The sequence below is a fragment of the Monodelphis domestica genome, chromosome 3 (genome assembly GCF_027887165.1).
Source record: "Monodelphis domestica isolate mMonDom1 chromosome 3, mMonDom1.pri, whole genome shotgun sequence".
Taxonomy (NCBI): Eukaryota; Metazoa; Chordata; class Mammalia; order Didelphimorphia; family Didelphidae; genus Monodelphis; species Monodelphis domestica.
The window spans coordinates 139,956,673-139,977,518 of record NC_077229.1 but is presented as its reverse complement, the minus strand read 5'-3'; positions in this window follow the sequence as shown (position 1 = coordinate 139,977,518).

Here is a 20,846-nt window from a genome sequence, read left to right as displayed (position 1 = left end):
CATTTTAGGAAAATCATGATAGTGGGTATATGAAGGTTGAATTGGAGTGGGGAGAGATTTGAGGCAGGCAGACTATTGCAATAATCAAGGTGTGAGGTGATGAAACTATGCTAGAGTTTTGGCCCTCTCAGAGGAAAGAAGGGGCTATATTGGAGAGATGTTGCAAAGGTGAAATCAACAGGCTTCAGCTTGGATATGGGGAGTGAGAGTAATGAAAAGTCCAGGATGATTCCTAGGTTGTGATTCTGGGGGAATCTAAGAATAGTATGTATAATTCTATTCATACTTTCAATTAGAAGAGTTTCTGTGATTCTTTCAGTCCACTTCATTGAATTATGGAATGAGATGAGAAGGATTCTCATAGTTTCCAGTCCAAATACATCATATTATAGTTTTGGAAAATAAAGCCCCAAAATGTGAAAAAAAAATTGTTCAGGGGTCACATGACTAGACAATAGCAAAGACCTAAATATTTTAACCCCTAAGCAAGCTCTAAAAAGGAAATGAGAGTTTTTTTTGAGGGCAAAATTTCCTGTAGGAGGTGGGATTTTATTTGTTAAACTTCATTATTATTGCCATGCAAATCAAACTTCCATATTGGTCATTGTTGTTAGAGCAAAGTCATACATAATCAAATCCCCCAAACAAAACAATAAATACACTGATGTGAAAGACAACTTCACCAGTTCTTTCTCTGGAAGTAGATAGCATTCCCCATCATAAATCTTTCAGAATTGTCCCAGATCATTGCATTGCTGAGAGTTATCAAGTTTACACAGATAATCATCTTCCAATATTGCTGTTACTATGTACAGTATTCTCCCAGTTATATTTATTTTGCTCCGCATCAGTTCCTACAGATTTCTCCAGCTTTTTCTGAAATCATATTGCTTATAATTTCTTATAGTATTATATAGTATTCCATTACCATGAACCACAATTTGTTCAGTCATTCCTCAAATTGTAGATGTCCCCTCAGTGTCCAATTCTTTGCCATTATAGTATAGCCAGAACTACTTAAATATTTTTGTACAAGTAGGCCCTTTCCCTTTTATTTTCTATTTGGAATACAGATCCAATTATATTATAGGATCAGTAGGGTATGCATAGTTTTATAGAGCTTTGGAAATAGTTCTAAATTGGCCTCCAGAATGATTGGATAAGTTAAAAACTCCACTGACAATGTATTAGTGTCCCAGTTTTGCCATATCCCCTCCAACACTTAACACTTTCCTTTACTGCCTTATTAACCAATCTGATAGTTATGAGGTAGTTCCTCATAGTTGTTTTAATTTGCATTTCTCTAATCAAGAGTGATTTAGAACATTTTAATATGATTATTAATGGCTTTGATTTCTTCATTTGAAAATTGCTTGTTCAGAACTTCCAGGTTAAGATGGTCCCAGAGTAGAAGCAAGGGTCTTCCTCTCCTCTCCATCAACCAATATAAAGTGCCTCAAAAGAAAAAAAAAACAAAATCAGATGAGCAAAGAGTCTCCACCATTGGGCTCAGGATTGAAGGTAGGCAGAGTTTGGGGCATTTCCATGTTAAATAGGGAACAATATTACTCTAGCCAAAATCCAAGCTCATCATCCCTCCCCCACTACATCTATAGCACCAAAGTCAGAGTGAAGATGGGGCAACCGCTAAGTACTCAGGGGGCTGACTTAGGACATCACAGACTTACCCCTAAGAGCAATGAAAATTGGGACCCAAATAGGCTGAGTAATGTAGAGCTTGGACACAGAGATAGAACAGAAGGGGGCAACACACAATAGACTCTGCTGTGGAGATGTGAAAAATAGCATCAGGGCAAAATCCATTCAATGGCTCTATAAACAGAGAGCCTGCCCTCCTCACTCAGACTTCTGGCTGGGAAGGGAAGGAAAAACCAACAAAGCCATGACTAATAACACCCAAGAAATACAATTGATAACAACCAAAATAATTAAAGGGGAAAAAGCCTTTAACTATGGATAATTTCTACTTAGAGAAACAACAGACTGCACAGGAGACAGAAGAGGATGACAAACAAGCAAACACATCCAAACTTCCTCCCAAAAATGTAAATTGGTCACAAGCTCTCCAAGAAATTAGGCTGGAATTTGAGAACCAAGTTAAAAACAGAGGAGAAACTTGGCAAGAAAAGTGGGAAAAAGTTCAAAAAGAAAATAACAGTTTAAAAGACAGAATCTCCCAGTTGGAAAAAGAAGCCCAGATATCAAGTGAAATGATAAGCAAATCGAAAAGCAGGAAATATCTGCTAGAAGCCATGAAAAAGAGGATAGACCAAATTGAAAAGGAAAATCAGAAAATCATATTTGAAAATGGTTTTTAAAAACCTGAATTGGGTGAGGGGAAGTTAATAATCTCACAAGGGAGCAATAATTAATAAAGCAAAGTAAAAAGAATGACAAAATAGAAGGAAACATGAAATATCTCACTGAAAAGATGATAGACCATGAGAACCAGTCTCGAAGAAGCAATTTGAGAATCATTGGTCTACTTGAAAACTCAGAAATAAACAGAAACTTTGACATCATATTATAAGAAATTATCCAAGAAAACTGCTCTGATATTCTTCAAAAAGAGGACAAAATAGATATGGAAAGAATTGATAGTTTACTCTCTATGCTAAATCCTCAAAAGACAACCCCCAGGAATGTAATTGCCAAATGTGAGACCTCCCACCTAAGGAGAAAATATTACAAGAAGCCAGAAAGTGACAATTCATATATCAAGGAACACCAATCAGAATTACACAGGATCTGGCAACCTCCACACTAAAGGACCACAAGGCTTGGAAAATGATATTCAGAAAGGCAGGAAAATTGGGTCTAGAGGAAAGGATCATCTACCCATCAAAATTGACTATGTACTTCCAGGAGAAATTATGAGCATTGAAAAAATAGATGATTTCCAAATATTTGTAAAGAAAATACCAGAAGTAAATGGAAATTTTGATATCCAAATAGAAAAATCAAGAGAAACATGAAAAGGTGAATAAGAGAGGGGAAACACTTTTTTTTATTTTTAAGGGCTTCAGTGAGTTTAAATTGTTTATATTCCTATATGGAAAATGTTATTTGTAACTCTCAAAAATTGTATTCACTATTATAGTTGTTAGAAGCATTTTTCATAGGTAGAGGCTGGAGTACTAAGTGGTTTAAGATAATATATAAAAAAAGAAAAAGAAAAGGAGGGAATAAAAGATGGCATCAAGAGAAAACTGAAGGAATAAGAAAAATAGAATAAACTATACCACCCAAAGAGGTGCATTGGAAGTGGAGGGGAAGAATACTTTTATAACAAGGAACAAAAGAGGTAATAACCAAACCTTACTCTCAGTGGAATCAATTGTGAGAAAGAAGAGTATCTAGATCCATTGGGGTATCAAATTCCATCTTACCTTACCAGGATGTTGAGAGGGAAAAATAAAAAAAAAAAACAATATTGGGGCAGGGAGGACAAGAAGGGAGGGGGGAGGAAATTTAATAGACCCTAAAAATAAGAGGGAAAAAAGAGGAGAAGGCAGAAAGGGAAGTAATAAGAGTGGGGCTTAGAGGGACTGATTAAAAGCAAACCACTGATTTAAAAGGAAATAGCGAAAGAAGAAAGGGCAGGAATAGGAGAGGAAATCCAAATGTTGGGGAATATACAGGCGATAATCATAACTCTTAAAGTGAATATGATGGGCTCACCCATAAAACAGAAACAAATAGCAAAGTGGATTAGAAACTGAAATCCTGCCCTATGTTGTCTACAAGAAACACACATGATGCAGGTAGATACACACAGGATAAAGGTAAAAGGCTGGAGCAAAATCTATTGGCATAAACTGAGAAAAAAAGAAGATGGGAATTGTAATCATGATATCTGATATAGCCAAAGTAAAATTAGATCTAGTTAAAAGAGATAGAGAAAGTAAATACATCCTGATAAAAAGCAATAAAAAAGACAAAGGAAATATCAGTACTCAACATGTATGAACCAAATGGTATAGCATTCAAATTTCTAAAGGAAAAACTTGTGGAGCTTAAGGAAGAAATAGATAGTAAAACTATAGTAGTCAGAGACCTAAAACTTCCTCTATCAGATCTAGATAAATCAAAAAATAAATAAGAAAGATGTAAGAGATATGAATGAAATCTCAGAAAAATTAAAGTTAATAGCTATATAGAGAAAAATAAATAGGGAGAAAAAATAATACACCTTCTCTTCAATAGCACATGGTGCATTCACAAAGATTGACCATGTATACTAGGGAATAAAAACATGGCTAACAAGTGTAAAAGAGCATAAATAATAAATGCAACCTTTTCAGATCAAAATGCAATAAAAATAATTAGTAAGGGTACATGGTGAGGTAAATAAAAAATTATTTGGAAATTAAATAACATGATTCTCCAAAACCAATTAAAGAAAAATTATAGAGACAATTAATAATTTTATTGAAGAAAGGGACAATGATGAGACATCCTATCAAAATCTATGGCATGCAGCCAAAGCAGTACTCAAGGGGAAATTTATATCCTTAAGTGCATATATTAACAAATTAGGGAAGGCAGAGGTCAATGAATTGGGCATGCAAATTAAAAAGAAACTTGAAAGAGAACAAATTAAAAATCCCCAGATAAAAACTAAATTACAAATCCTAAAATATTAAAAGAGAAATTAATAAATACAAAAGGGAAAGAACTATTGAATTAATAAATAAAAGTCGAAGCTGGTACTTTGACAAAAAAATAAAATAGACAAAGTACTGGTTAATCTAATTTAAAAAAAGAAAGATGAAAACTAAATTAACAGTATCAAAGATGAAAAGGGAGACCTCATCTCTAATGAAGAAAAAATTTAAGCAATCATTGAAAACTATTTTCCCCTAATTATATGACAATAAATATGGCAATCTGGGTGATATGGATTATTATTTAAAAAATGTAAATATCCTACATTAACAGAAGAAATAGAATAATTAAATAACCCCATATCAGAAAAAGAAATTGAATAAGCCATCACAGAATTCGCTAAGAAAAATTCTCCAGTGCCTGATGGATTCACAAGTGAATTCTATCATACATTTAAAGAACAACTAATTCTAATACCATACAAACTATCTGATCAAATAAGCAAAGAAGGAATTCTACTAAATTCCTTTCATGACACAAATATGGTACTGATTCCAAAGCCAAGCAGGTCAAAAATAAAGAAAGAAAACTGTAGACTAATCTCCTTAATGAAGATAGATGCAAAAAAATCTTAAATAGTATACTAGCCAAAAGACTCTAGTAAGCAATCACCAGGTTTATTCATTATGATCAGGTGGGTTTTATACCAGGAGTGCAAGGATGGTTCAATATTAGGAAAACCATCCATGTAATTTAACCATATCAACAAGCAAACTAACAACAAAATCACATGATTATCTCAATATATCCAGAAAAAGCCTTTGACAAGATACAAAACTCAAAAATATTCATAACCTTTCTCTTTGTGGTGGCAAAAAATTGGAAAATGTTGGGATGCCCTTCAATTGGGGAATGGCTGAACAAATTGTGGTATATGTTGGTGATGGAATACTATTGTGCTCAAAGGAATAACGAACTGGAGGAATTCCATGTGAACTGGAATGGGCTCCAGGAATTGATTCAGAGTGAAAAGAGCAGAACTAGGAGAGCCTTATACACAGAGATGAATACACTGTGCCATAATCAAATGTAATGGACTTCTCTACCAGCAGCAATGCAATGATCCAAGGCATTTCTGAGGATCCTGTGAGAAAGAATGCTATCCACATTCAGAGAAAGAAATGTGGTAGTAGGAACTCAGGAAAAAAACAAACAAAAAAAAAACAACTACTTGATCACATGGGTCAATGTGGATATAATTTGGAATATAGACTCTAAATGATCACCTTAGTGCAAATATCAGTACTATGGAAATAGGGAAATAGGTCTTGATCAATGACACATGTAAAATCCAGTGGAATTGTTAGTTGGCTATGTGAGAGGGATAGGAGGAGGGGAGGGAAAGCACATGAATCTTAACCATGGAATAATTCTCTTAATTAAATAAAAATATAAAAAATAAATAAAAACCAAAAGTTTAAAAATTAAAATTAAAAGAAAATGTCTTGTTCATATTCTTTGACTATTGGAAAAATTTTATTAAACAGCTACTATGTAATAGGAACTGTGTTGATCTGGGTGTAGAAATTGAAAAACAGAAAATGTTGATGTGATAAAAAAAAACAACTTTCAATTGAATATCCATATTCATTTCCACTAGCAATAAGTATATTTTTCTATGTTCCCCTAACTGATTATATCATCCTCTGAGTAAGTAATATATCTATTGATTAACCTCTTTATTTCTTATCCAGTGCCTTTGATGATTACTTCACTGTAGTATAGTTTCATGTCTTGTATTGCTAGGCCACCTACCTTTACTTTTTACCTTATTGAACATCTTGATAGTGTTGAGTTTTTATTCCCTTAGATGAATTGCATTATTATTTTTGTAGGTCTTTGATTTTTGGTAGTCTGGTTGTTATTAGCATGAAATAAATAAAAACTAATTTATGTAATGTTATTGTTTTTATTAAATAAGCTCAGCCTATCCATGAACAGTTAATGTTTCTCTGATTGCTTAAATCTGTCTTTATTTGTGGGAAGTTTTATTGTTGTATTAATATATTTTCACTGTATATCTTGTCAAGTTGACTACCAATTATTTAATGCTGCTAGCAGTTATTTTGAATGAAATTTATTTCTCTACCATTTCATGCTAGATTTCTAGATAATCTATAAAATTCTAATGATTTGTGTGGTATCTATTTTATGTGGATTTTATTTGTTGTATTTGTGTGGGTTTATTTTTTATCAACTTTGCTAAAACTATTAATTATTTTACTAGCTTTTTATTTCTCTAGAATTCTTTAAGTATACCATCATATAATCTCCAAAAAGTGATAGCTTTTGTTTCTTCATTGTTAATATTTATTCCTTCAGTTTTTTCTTGTCTTTTGGTTGTAGCTAGTAATTTTAGAAAATTATTGAATATTAATAATGATAATGGATACACTTGCTTTCCCTGTAATCTCATTGGAAGATTCTGAGTTTATGCCTATTGCAGATAACATTAGCTCTTTGTTTTTTATATATTCTATTTATTATTTTAAGAAAAAATAAGGTTAACATTTCTGCATTTGTTTATGAGATTTTTATGCTCTTTGACCTGGTCACATTTGTGGTGCCATTTGTAACTGAAACATAAAGATTCTTTTCTATTGTCATTTAATATTCTCTATAGTACTATCTACTTTTTTTCTAAAATTCATTATTCATTTCCTATGGTGAGACTTGCTACTGTGGATTAATGTTTTATGTATTTTTTATTCTGCAAATTATTTCTGCTATGTAGGCCATATATTCTAAGACTTCATAGTGGTTTGGTTCCATGTTCTTCAGGGAAGGTACCTTTCTATCTTTCAAGGCTTCTGAAGCCTTATTCCTCTTCACACATTCTACTTATTCAGTGACTCTGCCTTCCTTTTTTTTTCATTTCACATGTTCACCATCTTCTGACTTTGTGTATTTTCATTGACTGGTCCAGATACCTATTTCTCTCTCCTGCCTTAATTCTATATTCTAGTTTCCCTGGATTTCGGGGAACATTTTTAATTCTTTGCTAAAGTCCCACCTTCTGAAAGAAGTCTTAACTAGCTTTCCTTAATTTTATTGCTGTACCTTATTGCAGAGATCATCTTCTATTTATCTTCTCGGTATCTTTTTTTACATAATTGATTGCATCAGGATTTGAGTTTCTTGATAGCAATGACTATTTTATTTGTTTTTTGGTGTCTTTCTCTTTATTCCTAGGGTTTATCACAGTGCCCAGAATATAGTAGGAGCTTAACAAATATTTGTTGACTTGACTTGAATAAGACCCAATTTCAATTATATTTTTCTTACATTAATTATGTAGTTGGAAAATGGGTATAATAAAAGCACCAGCCTCCCAGACATGTTGAAAGGATCAAATGATATAAAAATTGATAATAAATTAACATAAGGCCTAGATAATAGCTGTGTCAAATAAATGCTTGTTTCTTTCCTTCCTATATGACCATGGGTGAGTCAGTTAACCTCTGTAACCCTCAGTTTCCTCATCTGCAACATGAGGATCTAGTGAAATGAAGTATTTGTGCCCTATAAATTTTAGCCATTCTTATTGTCAGAAGACTTCAGCTATAAGACTTTTAAGCCAATTCTGAATTGACATTTATACTGGTATCCCTAGGTCAGGCTACTTCAGCCTTTATAAGTATTTCCATGTGGTGTAAAAAAAGAAAGAGGAAGTGAATGGCAGATGAGATTCCAAGAGCCTTGCTGCTGATCACTTGTGGTGGTATGGAATTATTAATTTTTGTTTTTTCCTCTTTCCACTCTGGCATTGCTTTGTGTGACCCTGGTGGTTGTCAGTCACACACTCTGCTTTGGCATCTGTGTTTCCCTGGTGATCATCTGTAATTCACAGTCAGCTCTTAGTCCACTAGAGAGCAAAAGATACAACCAAGAGGCATTTAAATAGCAGTGATGGATCAGTCCAAAAATTTTGTTCTTTAAAAACACATTTCTGACCAAATTGAATGTCCTGGGCCTGGGGAAGGTTGCCCAACAGTGGGTAACTTCATGTCAAACTCTGGCAGGTTTTTCCCTGAATTTGACATGCTGTTTCTTATCTCTGTACTTTTTGTACAGGTCTCCTTTCCCATGCTAGGAATGGAGTCTTCTCTTTTCTCTTTGTCAAAAACACTTCTCTTCCTTCAGAGCTCAGCTTAAATATCACTTCTTCCTCTTCTGATTTCCCCAGCTGATGGTTCTCTTTCCTCAAGTATTCCTAGAACATTATTTTTGCCTTTCTCCTTTGATTAGCACTTTTTTTTTTGCATTAGATCTAGTCATATACTTTGTGTCCCTGTTTCCATGTACTGGTTCCTTAAACAGACCATTAACTATATGCAATCAGAAGCTATCAATTTAAATTCTTTGAGAGTAGAGATTATTTGATTTGTGTCTTTCTATCTTTCTTTGTCTTTGAGTGTCTAAAATATAGTAGGTGCTTAGTGTATGTATTTGGATTGATTATTTGATAAGTAATTCAGGATTTCTACAGAATTCAAAATTGAACATATTGAAGAAAATGATTAAATGATTTACATAAGTAGACATATGTTAGAATATACTTTTCAATTTTATCATCACTAGAGTAAAGTCTGGTGACTTTAAGTAGCTACTACTACTTCCTAATAATAATAACTGGCATTCATGTAGTAATTTAATGTTTGAAAAATTCTTTTTACCCCTTTTGTCATTTGAATTTTCTAACACACATATATATTGTGTGTGAATATACATATAAAAACACATATTCACATATGGATTCCCTGTGAAGTCACTAGTGCAAAGTTATTGACTCCATTTTATAAATGAAAAAGCTTAAGATCGTAGTGTTGAAATGAAATGAGATTCCTCATTTATACACACAGTTATAGTCTTTAATTCAGCTTTTGTTATTCTTAGCAGCTCCTTAGGCTTTCCATTAGAATTCATATTACTAAGATCCTTCAGCTAATAAACTGCTGATTTTGAAAGACCATTGGGTTTTGTAGTAAGAGAATCTAGCCTTGAATCCTTACTCTGACACTATCTTGAGTAAACCACTAAATTTCCCTGCTAAAAATAGAACTCCAGCCATTTAAAAAAAATTGAATCTTTGAGTAACTTCAGAAGCTCCTTCTAATTATATAACTATGGTCTCATCAAGAAGATATCAGAAGACTGTACGATTAGATATGACTATATCACTTGAGTTTCATTATGTAATAGTGATATGCTCTCTTCAGAGTCCTGGATTTAGAGTGGAGAAGACCTGAATTTGATTCTTAACCTCAGTTTTATCATCTTCACAATGTGAATAATCATATACCTGCCTTATAGGGTTGTTAGGAGACTCAAATGAGGTGACACATATGAAGAACTTACCAAAATTTAAGATACTGTACAAATTTTTGTTACTATTATTATTATTTATCTCATTCTCTTAATAAGAGTTTAAAAAGAAACACTCCTGGGACTATCCATTATTCTTATGTTCTTTTTTAAAGTTAATATCCATCGTTCTATTACAGAAGTGTATTAAATAACTGCCTTTTAACTCCAACAACAACAACAAAATTATGGGTAAGCTCACTCTTGGTGGTCACCAAAAGCATCCTTTGTAAAATTCCTGTAGCCAATAAGCCAATAAACCTCAACCTATCCCCACATGATTTTTATCTCTGCTACTGAGGACCTATGTTTCAAAGTCTTCTTATTCTCAGATTTTATTATGAACATTTGGCATGGTGATATTAATTAAAATATTATGCTTTATTTTCTGTGGATCCACATTATACACAAGTTTATCTGTGATAATCATGTAGTTCCATATTTGATAAAATCTGAATGATATTCTGTAGTCTCTATGCAGAACAGGGATTTGTCATCTAAATTGTTGGAGGAGAGTAAGTTTTCTATTATATAATTCTAGCTATTATACAATTCTAGGTTGTAAGATTTTTAGGAGAAACTCAATTTTTGCAGCCTTCAGCAATGCAGTTCCTATTTTCCTTCAATTGCCCTGATTTGGGTGTCTTTGGAAATTTCCTCCTTTCTGTAAGAGTTAAATTTAATAGTTGGACTATAATTTTATGAAATTATATGGTCATCAATGTTTATGATATCTCGAGTCAGAAATTTATTTACAAATATTTACAAAATGAAGAGGATACAATAAAGTAGAGAAACGTGAAGAGGTTAGAGAAGTTCTCTATCCTATTGACCTAAATGTTTACTCCCAGTCTGCTTAATCCAGGCAGAGATTAATTAGCTTTCAACCAGGAAGGCTGGTGGGGAATAACCACACAGCCTCCTCCTCCAAGATGAAAGCTAGTCTCTTAGGAAACTAGGAAAGGAGTCAGACTTTTATTCATCCTAAGAAGTAGTCCAGGAGTCAGAGACTAAGCTGAAGCTCAGGTCTTAGCCCATGATCCAAACCTCGGTCTCTAGCAAAGCTCCCTCGAAGACTCTCCCCAGTCAGAAGACTATCTCCAAGAGACAATCTCTTCAGACAATCTTCTCAAAGACAATCTGCCATGATGGAGTTTGGGGCTTGCTTTTATGGTAACTTCTTGTCCCTGCCCATCTTCACAGGGGTCAATAACAGTTTCCAAATTGTCTAGCACTGTCCAGGGGGGCAGTGTCTGTGGGATTGACTTCTCACCCTCTGAAGGTTAAGTTCTCTTCAAAAAGATTCACAGCTAAGAGTGTGAATTTTCTAAGTGTCTTGCTAGCTTCTCACCTAATATTAAGAAGGGTGTTTAATCTTTTTTTAAATTCAATTTTAAAGTAGACAAAGAAGAGTTCATCTTATCTTCAATCTAATGTGGTACTAAGAAGGAGTACTTAAGTTAGTGTTAACTCAATGTAGACAATAATGAATTCTCTTTCACATTTCCACCCTACCTTTCCACAATATCTGAATACATGTTTTTCAACTCTGTGTGTGTTGTCTTCCCTCAACATAAGCTATTTGAAGGTAGGGATTTTTTTTTTCATTCCCAACTCTCAGCACAGTGCCTAGCTCATAGTAGACACTTAATAAGATTTATTGACCATCAAACTATTGACAAGTATGCTGTGTAGTTTTTACATTTCATTTTTATGATCTTTACTAAGTCAAGTATCCTTTCTAATGGTAATACATCAATTCTCAACTGCCACCATCCCCAGCCAACTCCTATTTTAAAATTTAAATAATGCAGTGGATAAAAGTCTGGAAAGTCCTGAAATCATGAAAATATGGATTCAAATTCCACCTCAAATACTTTCTTCCTGTCTAACCATGAGTAAGTCACACAAGCTCTTAGTCTTAGTTTCCTGTTTTTGCAAAATGGAAATAATAACAGCATCATTGAATAAGATATATATAAAATCACTTTGCAATCTTTAAGGTCCTATATGAATATTAATTATCATTTGTATTTCATATATCATCCTGTCATATGTAATAAGGCATGCTATGTATGCATTCATACTATATAATGACATATCTTTTCTGAAAAACACCTCCTCAGCATCCCCTTCTCCTAAGTGTCCTTTATAACTCTGATTGAAGAGAATATAGGTTGAGCCCTGGATATCTGGGAGATCCTTCTAGATTTTTCTTTAAGGAGGATGATTTAAAAATTCACCTTATTTACTACTTTGTTGACTTCCTAGATTTCATGATCTTCCAAAAATTCATCATTCATCATATGGAATAATTTTTTAAACTAACAAATCATTTCCCACCTGGATGCAGGATTTATCATGCCCACTATTAATACTATTATTCTTTCAACCTCACTTTTCTACTTCTTTTTATATATTTTCTTTATTTGACTATGAATTCCTTGAGGTCAGGGACTGTCTTATGCCCTTCTCTCTATTCCCAGTGCTTAGTACAATGTCTGGCATATATAGGCACTTAATACATGCATATTGACTTTAACTCTGACTCTATAAATAAATCTTTGGACTTAACTCAAAATTTTTAATAACATATTATTGGTGGAAATCATATTTCTGTTAGCCATGGAGGGTCTTTTTATTCTATCATCATTTTCATCATCTTCATTACCATTTGCATCATTATTATTATGATTAAAAGTAAGTTAATTCATATAAGACAAGGGAACCTAATTTATGCTTTGGAAATTATAAATACAAATCAATTAGTTTTTCTTCCATATTTTCATTACTTTCTTAGTGAGAGAAGATACAATCCATTGTTGAGGCAAACAAGTGTGAAATATGGAATGTTCCCACCTTCAGGCAGAGATAGTGCCCATCACCCTCACATAAGAGAAATATTTCCTATTTGAAGTTAGCTCTGGATTCCCATTGGCCTTCTTTATTCTTTGAATGAGGATATGCAGTCCAGCAGCTGGCCAGTACTAATGAAAAACCATCATTTCTTGACAACCTCTTTTTCCTGATGAACTCTGGGAATCGATTTGTTCTCTGGCCTGCTTACATCATGAGCTGGATTACCCCTGAATTACCACATGGAGCATGAAAACATTTCTCAGAAACTACATTTTACCCACTTCAGCTGAAAACCATGTTTTGTTTTTGTTTAGGAATCATAGAAACAAAGGATGAACAAGAAGTATTGGGTCATTTTGTCAACTCTCCAGGGACTAGATCAGTTGCTACAGCATGTTCATTAAATTACTGTTCAATTTCACTTTGGGACTCCAATGGGGGTTTTCACCACTTTCTTTGGATAATAACTACATCCTTAAACTAAACATTTCATTGTGGTTTTGACTTTTGAAGAAAAAGAGAAAAAACGAGAACACTTCAATCAAAATCCCTTTCTTATTGCAGAGGATAGTGTTTTGTTTTGTTTTTTTTTTAAACATAATTCTTTAACCAACCAAAAAGGGTTTTTAAACAATTTACTATCTACCAAGCAACATGCTGACTATCAGGTATAAAAATACAAAAGTGAAATAGTCCCTGCCCTCAAGGAGTTTACGTTTTGGGGGGAGGATACATGTTCTAAGAAAAGCAAAAGTAGAAAATATACAGAATCAATTTATATTATTAGGGTAAGGGGACACTAACCCTTGAAGGAATCAGTACAGATTTCTCCTGAATTACTATAGAGATAATGAATTATATATGAAGGAAGGAAGTAATGCAAAAACTATTTTTGATCCTATTATGTTATATTTTATGGAGCAGGAGAAATGACAAATCTTTCTTTTTTGTAACCAGAAAAACAATATTACATTAATGAATGATGATGGCTATTGTAGGTGTCTTAATTATATTGCTTGCATTCCTCATCTTATATATCTTCTACTTTGACTTTATTAATAAAATTTCAGTCTCTCAAGGATACACAATTTTTATCATTTGAGATATTCTGATGAAGATCATAGTCCCACTCTGCCTTAGTAAAAAAAAGTTTAATAAACTACTGTGGTCAAAACAGAATCACAGAACTTCAGAAATGAAAGAAAGGACCACAGACACTATCTATCTCCAACTGTACCTCTCCAAGAATCATCTTTACACATTTAGTAGCTGTAGTCATGTGGTCATTGCTTGAAGGCTTCTGATGAAGGAAAGTCCTCTACCTACTCAAACAACCACTTTTGGACAGCACTAGTTGATAAGAGTGTCTTTTACCACTCCATACATTGAGGTCAGCATCTCTTGATGGATTTTCCTAACATTATCTGTTTTCAGATGGAAAGCATACAAACCATTCCTAGACTCAGATAAAATGGAATCATATTTTCATGTTTTCTAGGGATTATATTTCACAGAAACACAAGAAGAATCAGAAAGAACTTTAGCAGTCATCCAGCCCAACCCAAGCACAAAAGTATTATAATATACTGAATGTAAAAACAAAGAAATAAAAGCCCCCAAACTCTATTCCTTTAAATTTGCTTAGAGAGGGAAAAACATTGTTCTAGTTATTATTCCTTTGATTTCCATTGTGATTTTAGAAATTTATCTCCAAGTAAACATGTTTTACCCACAGAAATAAAGTAATTGAATTTTGAACTATTGTTACTTAAGTTAGGATTTTGTCTCTGTTATTATGCATTCACTTATTCATTGATGCATTAATTAATTCATTCAATGATTATCACAAATAGGTACTAAGCATAGAGCTATATTCTTGTAGCTGAGGAGATAAAGATGAATAAAATATAGTCTGAATCTTATGATGCTGAGAGTCAAATAGAGAGATCAGACAAACATGTAAGGAAAGGAAATATAGTGGTACTGGCAGCTCTTTTGAGTCTTAGAATTCCTTTTTTAAAGTCAAAAAGTATTGTAGAACTCAAAACAACTCTAAGCTGCCACTTTATACCTATCAGATTGAGTAACATGACAAAAAAGAAAAATGATGTTGGAAAGGTGTGTGGAAATTAGGACACTAATCCACTGTTGGTGGAGATGTGAATTAATAGAATTCAGAACCGTGCCCAAAGAGTGATAAAATTGTGTATAACCTTTGCCCTAGCAATATTATTACTAGTCTATGTCCCAAAGAGATCAAAATAGGGGGAAAGGACCTACTTATACCAATATATTTATAATGGCTCTTTTTATGAGGACAAAGAATAGGAAACTGAAGGGATGTTCACCAATTGAAGAATGGTTGAACAATGATTGTAATGAAAAATGGTTGGGACAGAAGAAATGATAAATAGGACGATGACACAAAATAACTGGAAAAGCATCTATAAAGTGATACAAAGCAAAGTAGCCCAGCCATAAGAACATTATACACTCTAACAGCAATGATGTAACAATGATCAGCTGTAAATGACTTAAATAATATCAACAAGACAGGAAAACTCATAGTGGAATCATGATGAAAAAGGCTATCCATTGCAATAGAAGGAATTGGTAGACTGAATACAGTTTGAAGCAGGCTATTTTTCACTGTATTTCCTCCATGAGTTTCTTTTTTCTCCATTACATAAGCGATATGTGCCTCCTTTCATAGCATGACGAACATGGAAATATAGATGGCATGATAGCACATGTATAATAGATATCATATTATATGCCATCTCAGGAAGAGGGAGAGTGGAAGGAAGGAGAGAACATGAATTCCAAAATATCAGAAATCATTTATTAAACATTGTATCTATATATAATTGAGAAAGGTATAATAAAAAAGAAGAAATAAGAATTATAGAACTCATAAAATAGAAGTGCTCTTATTATTTTATCTATATAGTATATCTATATTGGAAAAGCATAATGATAAAAACCTAGTGTGAATTCATTATTGCTTTTGACATGATTGTCTAGTAAGGGAAGTTAAGTGACTCAGTAGAATGAGATCCAGGTCTAGAGTCAGGAAGACCTGAGTTCAAATTTGACCTCAAAAACATAACTAGTTGTATGATTCAGGGCAAGTCATTCAGCATTTATTTGCCTCAGTTTCTTTATCTGTAAAATGAAGGTAATAATAGCATCTACATCCAAAGGTAGTTGTCAGGATCCAATGACATAATCATTATAAATCTCTTAGCACACTGTCTTGCATACGATAAGAGTTTACTAGATAACTATTGGCTATTATTATTATTTTTATTATTAAATTAATTTGTATTCTATCTACATGTGAAAAATAGCAGTGCATATATGTATGAGATGTCCATTTTCTATTGAGTTTATAGCAGTTATCTTTTAGTATAATGAGTCATTTAACGATGAGGTTGATGGCACTTTTATATTGCTCTGAAATGTTGAACATGGATTTGAAGCAAAAACCATTCTGACCTTAATTATAGCTTCATGTGTTGGAGTTTTCCCCCCTTATTTTATTTTTTAAATAATATTTTCCCCCAATTAAATGGGAAAGCAAGTAATGTTCTTTTTTAAGTTTTGAATTCTAAATTATCTACCTTCTTCCCACTATCCCTCTCTGAGACTTTTTTTTTTAGTTTGTAATTGTATATCACAACAGTTTGTTTTGAACATCAAACATTGCACCAAAATGTGAGCAGCTGGATGATAGTTTGAGGCAAAAAAAAAAATCTGGCCTTAAATGTATCTCCTACCTTGGAATTTCCCCCCCTTATTTCATTTTTAAAATAATATCCCCCTGATTACATATAAAAGCAATTTTTAACATTCATTTTTAAAATTTTAAATTCCAAATTCTCTCTTCTTCCATCTCTCCTTCTCTTCCCTTATCCTTCTCCCTGAGACTTTTTAGTTTGCATTTATTTATTATCAGAAAAGCTTTTTTGAACATCAAACATTGCACTAAAATGAGAGCCATTTATCCCAAGACAATGCATTCTTTACCATAACCAAAGTATCCTACTGATGTTTAGAATCATTTTAGAGAATTTCATTAATTTAATTCCATTAATATCTTTGCTGTCCAATAATTAAATACTTCTTCATAATCTCAACTTGATTAATCAAAAGCACTGAAAAGTTCCCCTCTTTTCATAATTCCAGGTAGGGATCCTTAACCTTTCTGTGATAACTCTGTGTCTCATCCCCAAAGGAATTGTCTAGAAATCATGTTGGAGCACCAACAACTCTGGCTTTGTGGTCAGGACACCCGGATTGGAATACCAGCTCTGATCTTTACTTTCTGTGTAAGTAACTAACAGTTTGTTATATGAAGAGCCTTTAGACTTGGATGAAGATATGTATTGTTAACCAGATCCCACAAAACCACAAAGAGCTGCCTGGAAAACCAGAAGCTTTGTGGGTTGAGCCCATCTTTTGACTATCTGAACAGAGATGGAAACATATGATTTATAGTATTATAAACATGGCATCATAAACATAGGATTTCTAGTCTTTATTTTTTTTTCTTTTCTTTTTTCAATAGGCTTGGGCTTCAATCCCAGTAAAGCACCAAGAGGACTAAAATGGATAAATGAATTGAATAATGACCAGTAAATCCTCCACCCATTTTCCGCCCTCCACCTAATCTTCTAGCTTACTTAAATATTGGAGGTTTGCAGTTTATGTAGTACTTTTCACATGTATTATGTCATTTCATGACCTAAGATGAAAGGGAATCCGAGCGTCTCTAGAGAAACACTAGTGTGCTTTGACTTGCATTGGAAACCATGCACTGAATTGGCTGCCACAGTATAATTCTAATCTTCTTCAGTGTCCTTGAAGTCTTCATGGTATTATTTTGATACATGTCTTGCTGTTTAACTTTTTAAATTACCTAGGTTTTATTGAAATAATAATCAACCCATTACTAAGCTGACTGGAAGCTAGTTAAAAGAAAAAGAAGAAAAAATCTAACTATTCATAATCATATGACCCACTAATCACTTGAATTCCCTGATGTCCCTATATTCCATCAGTTATATTGACTTATGACTTCTTTGGAACCCACTTTCTTCCCCAGCAAACTCATTATTAGGCAATCATATTATCCTGCAAGGCTAAATCCGTTTGGTCCTCACATCTTAGTAGTTTCTGCCTCTCTGATAGGATGCTCTGACTGGAAGACAGGACCACATTCTCCAGGGTCTCTATTTAAGGAAGGCTTCAACACTGTTTTTCTTCCTACTTCCCACCAGCTACATTGCATTTTACATCCATTTGGAATTCTCCATTATGCCCCAGTTCCAAATACCTTTACTGGCTTCCTCTTTTCAGACTTTATTTGTGTGTTGACTATTCCCATTAGTTTCTAAGCTCTTTGAGGTCAGGGAGAGTCTTTGTTTTTTATTTGTATTTGCATCTCCACAATTTAGCAGGATCCCTGGCCCATTTTAAGCCCTTAATAAATGTTAATTGACTAACTGACATGTATTCAGTTAACTTATGACCTCTAAAATGCTTTCAAAACTTAAATCTTTGATCCTATTATCTTACCTTTCCTAACTTTCTAGTCTTTTTAGATTTTACTTCCCTCCATGAATGCTATGATCCTGCTCTACTGTCCTACTCCATAGTAGCTCTAATATGACACTCCACTTTCTGTCTCCAGGTTTTCTATTCTATCATTGAATGAAAATTTTCCAGTCTGTCCTGTTTTAGATTTGAATTGCCCCAACATGCATGCTGCTGATTTGGAGTCAGAGGATTTAGGTTTTAATCCTGTCTCTGTGATTTCAATTATTATGGCTTTGAAGAATCATAACCACTTTGGGCTTCAGCTTTCTCAGCTATAAATGAGTCAATTGGACTGCTGACCTTTAAAAATCTCTCCAAGACTTAAATATATGATTCTAGTTTTCTAGTTCTCAGTCTAATAAGCCCCTCAATAGGTTATGGTGTCCCTTGACATCCCCTTCCCAATCCTCTTTTTTTTTTCAAAAAACCTTTATCTTTTGTCTTAAAATCAATACTAAGTATGGGTTCCAAGGAAGAAGAGGAAAAGCTAGGCAATGTAGGTTAAGTGACATGGCTAAGGTCCTATAGCTAGAAGTGTCTGAGGCCAAATTTGAACCCAGGACCTTCCATCTCAAGTTCTTCTTCTCAATTCACTGAGTCACCTAGCTGCCCCAGTCCCCAAATCTGCTTTCAAATAATAGGCACAAAATGGGATCACCTGACAGATTTCATTAGTCTGTCAGCCCATAGATCCATTTAAGCTTGTGACCTTTAATGGAAAATAATTGTTGTCCTTTTGCTTTTCTCCATTCCTTAATTAAGAGTTCAACAATGAGGCTATATGAAATAATGATAAAAATTAACATTTACATGATACTTTAAAGTATACAAAGCAAAGCATATCTTATTTGAATCTCTCCTTAGCTGTCTATTATTACACTAAACAAAATCTTATCAGTTTCCTTTAGCCATTGTTAGCTGGCTTATCTAAAAATAAAACAAAAGAAAAACAAAAACCCTTCAGCTTAAAGATATTAGAATAAGGAGTATAGAAGAAAAATCAAAGACCATGCAAATTTATCTGTTTTAAACAGCATTCTTATTCATTTGGCTGCTTGTTACAAGAAACTGAACTCATCAGTTTCAGACTTAAACCTTTTTTGTAGGATAAATAGCTCTTGACAGTTGATTGAAATATAGCCTGTAGCTTCTAGGGATAATTCACAACAGACCAGAGACTGTCCTGGAGACAAAGCTGTCCTAGGCTCAAAGTTCTCTGGGAGTCCACCTTCCCTCAAAACTGTAGCTTACAGGCATTCACTAGTATATTTGACCTTTAGTTAGTCAATAAATAAACCTTTATTAAATGTCTATGTACTGGGCACTTTGCTAAGCACTGGGAAACAATATGCTAAGAACTATTTACACACAAGGAAGGTATAGGATGAATAGGAAATAACCAGCAGACAGAAGGCCCTAAAATAAAGGGGGATCAAGAAAGGCTTACAGAAAAATGGCCAGCCCTTCATTCAGCCATGTTTTGACAATAGTCCTACCTGGGAAAGAGAAGTGTACAACTTTCCTTTCTTGTTTACAGAATGGCTTCTCATTCATTTCAGAATCTTGGTTGAATGATCTCTCATCTTCATCAGCACATAATTAGGCCCAAGCTCTTTAACACACTAAACAATCCCATTTCTAGCTAAAAAGCTAATGCCATCATGTTCAAACATGTCTTTTTGAATAAACATACTAATTGCCAATTAAAAAAACAGAAAATGAAAATAACAGGAACAAAAATTTTTTTCTCATTAAAGCTAAAAAAGGTTTTAAGATTATGTATGTATGTGTGATATATATTCATATTCATTATGGTGGGGATGGTGACCCTTCATTTTCAAAAGGACCAATGAAATCACAGGGTGAAGACTTGTGCTTGAATTAGAAATAATTGAAGCAGAATTGTATATATGTGTATAGCATATGCATGTGCATGATATATTCTCAAATATGAAAATTAATATATAGATATGCATATGCCTACATATCTGTACAACTATGCATATATTGTAAGAGTTAAAATTTAGGGGAACTGAGGCAGATAAAAATTAGTTTCTCTCTGCAAGGAATATGATATTTTTAGAGGTTTATTAAAGGTTGAGAATTTAAGAAAATACAAGTAAGAAAGGCACATGCAAGGTGGGCCGAGAGGCTCAATTCAATTTCACTCACATCATCAGATGCATCTGCTTACCAGAGGAGACAGGAAGAGAAGAGCCCCCACCTATGGCGAAGACCCTTTAAATCATAATTTGCTCTCGGCCCAGGTGAGAATTCAGTGAGATTACAAAGCATTCTGGGCGAGTGAAGCAAGGACTTCTGGGGATTGAAGT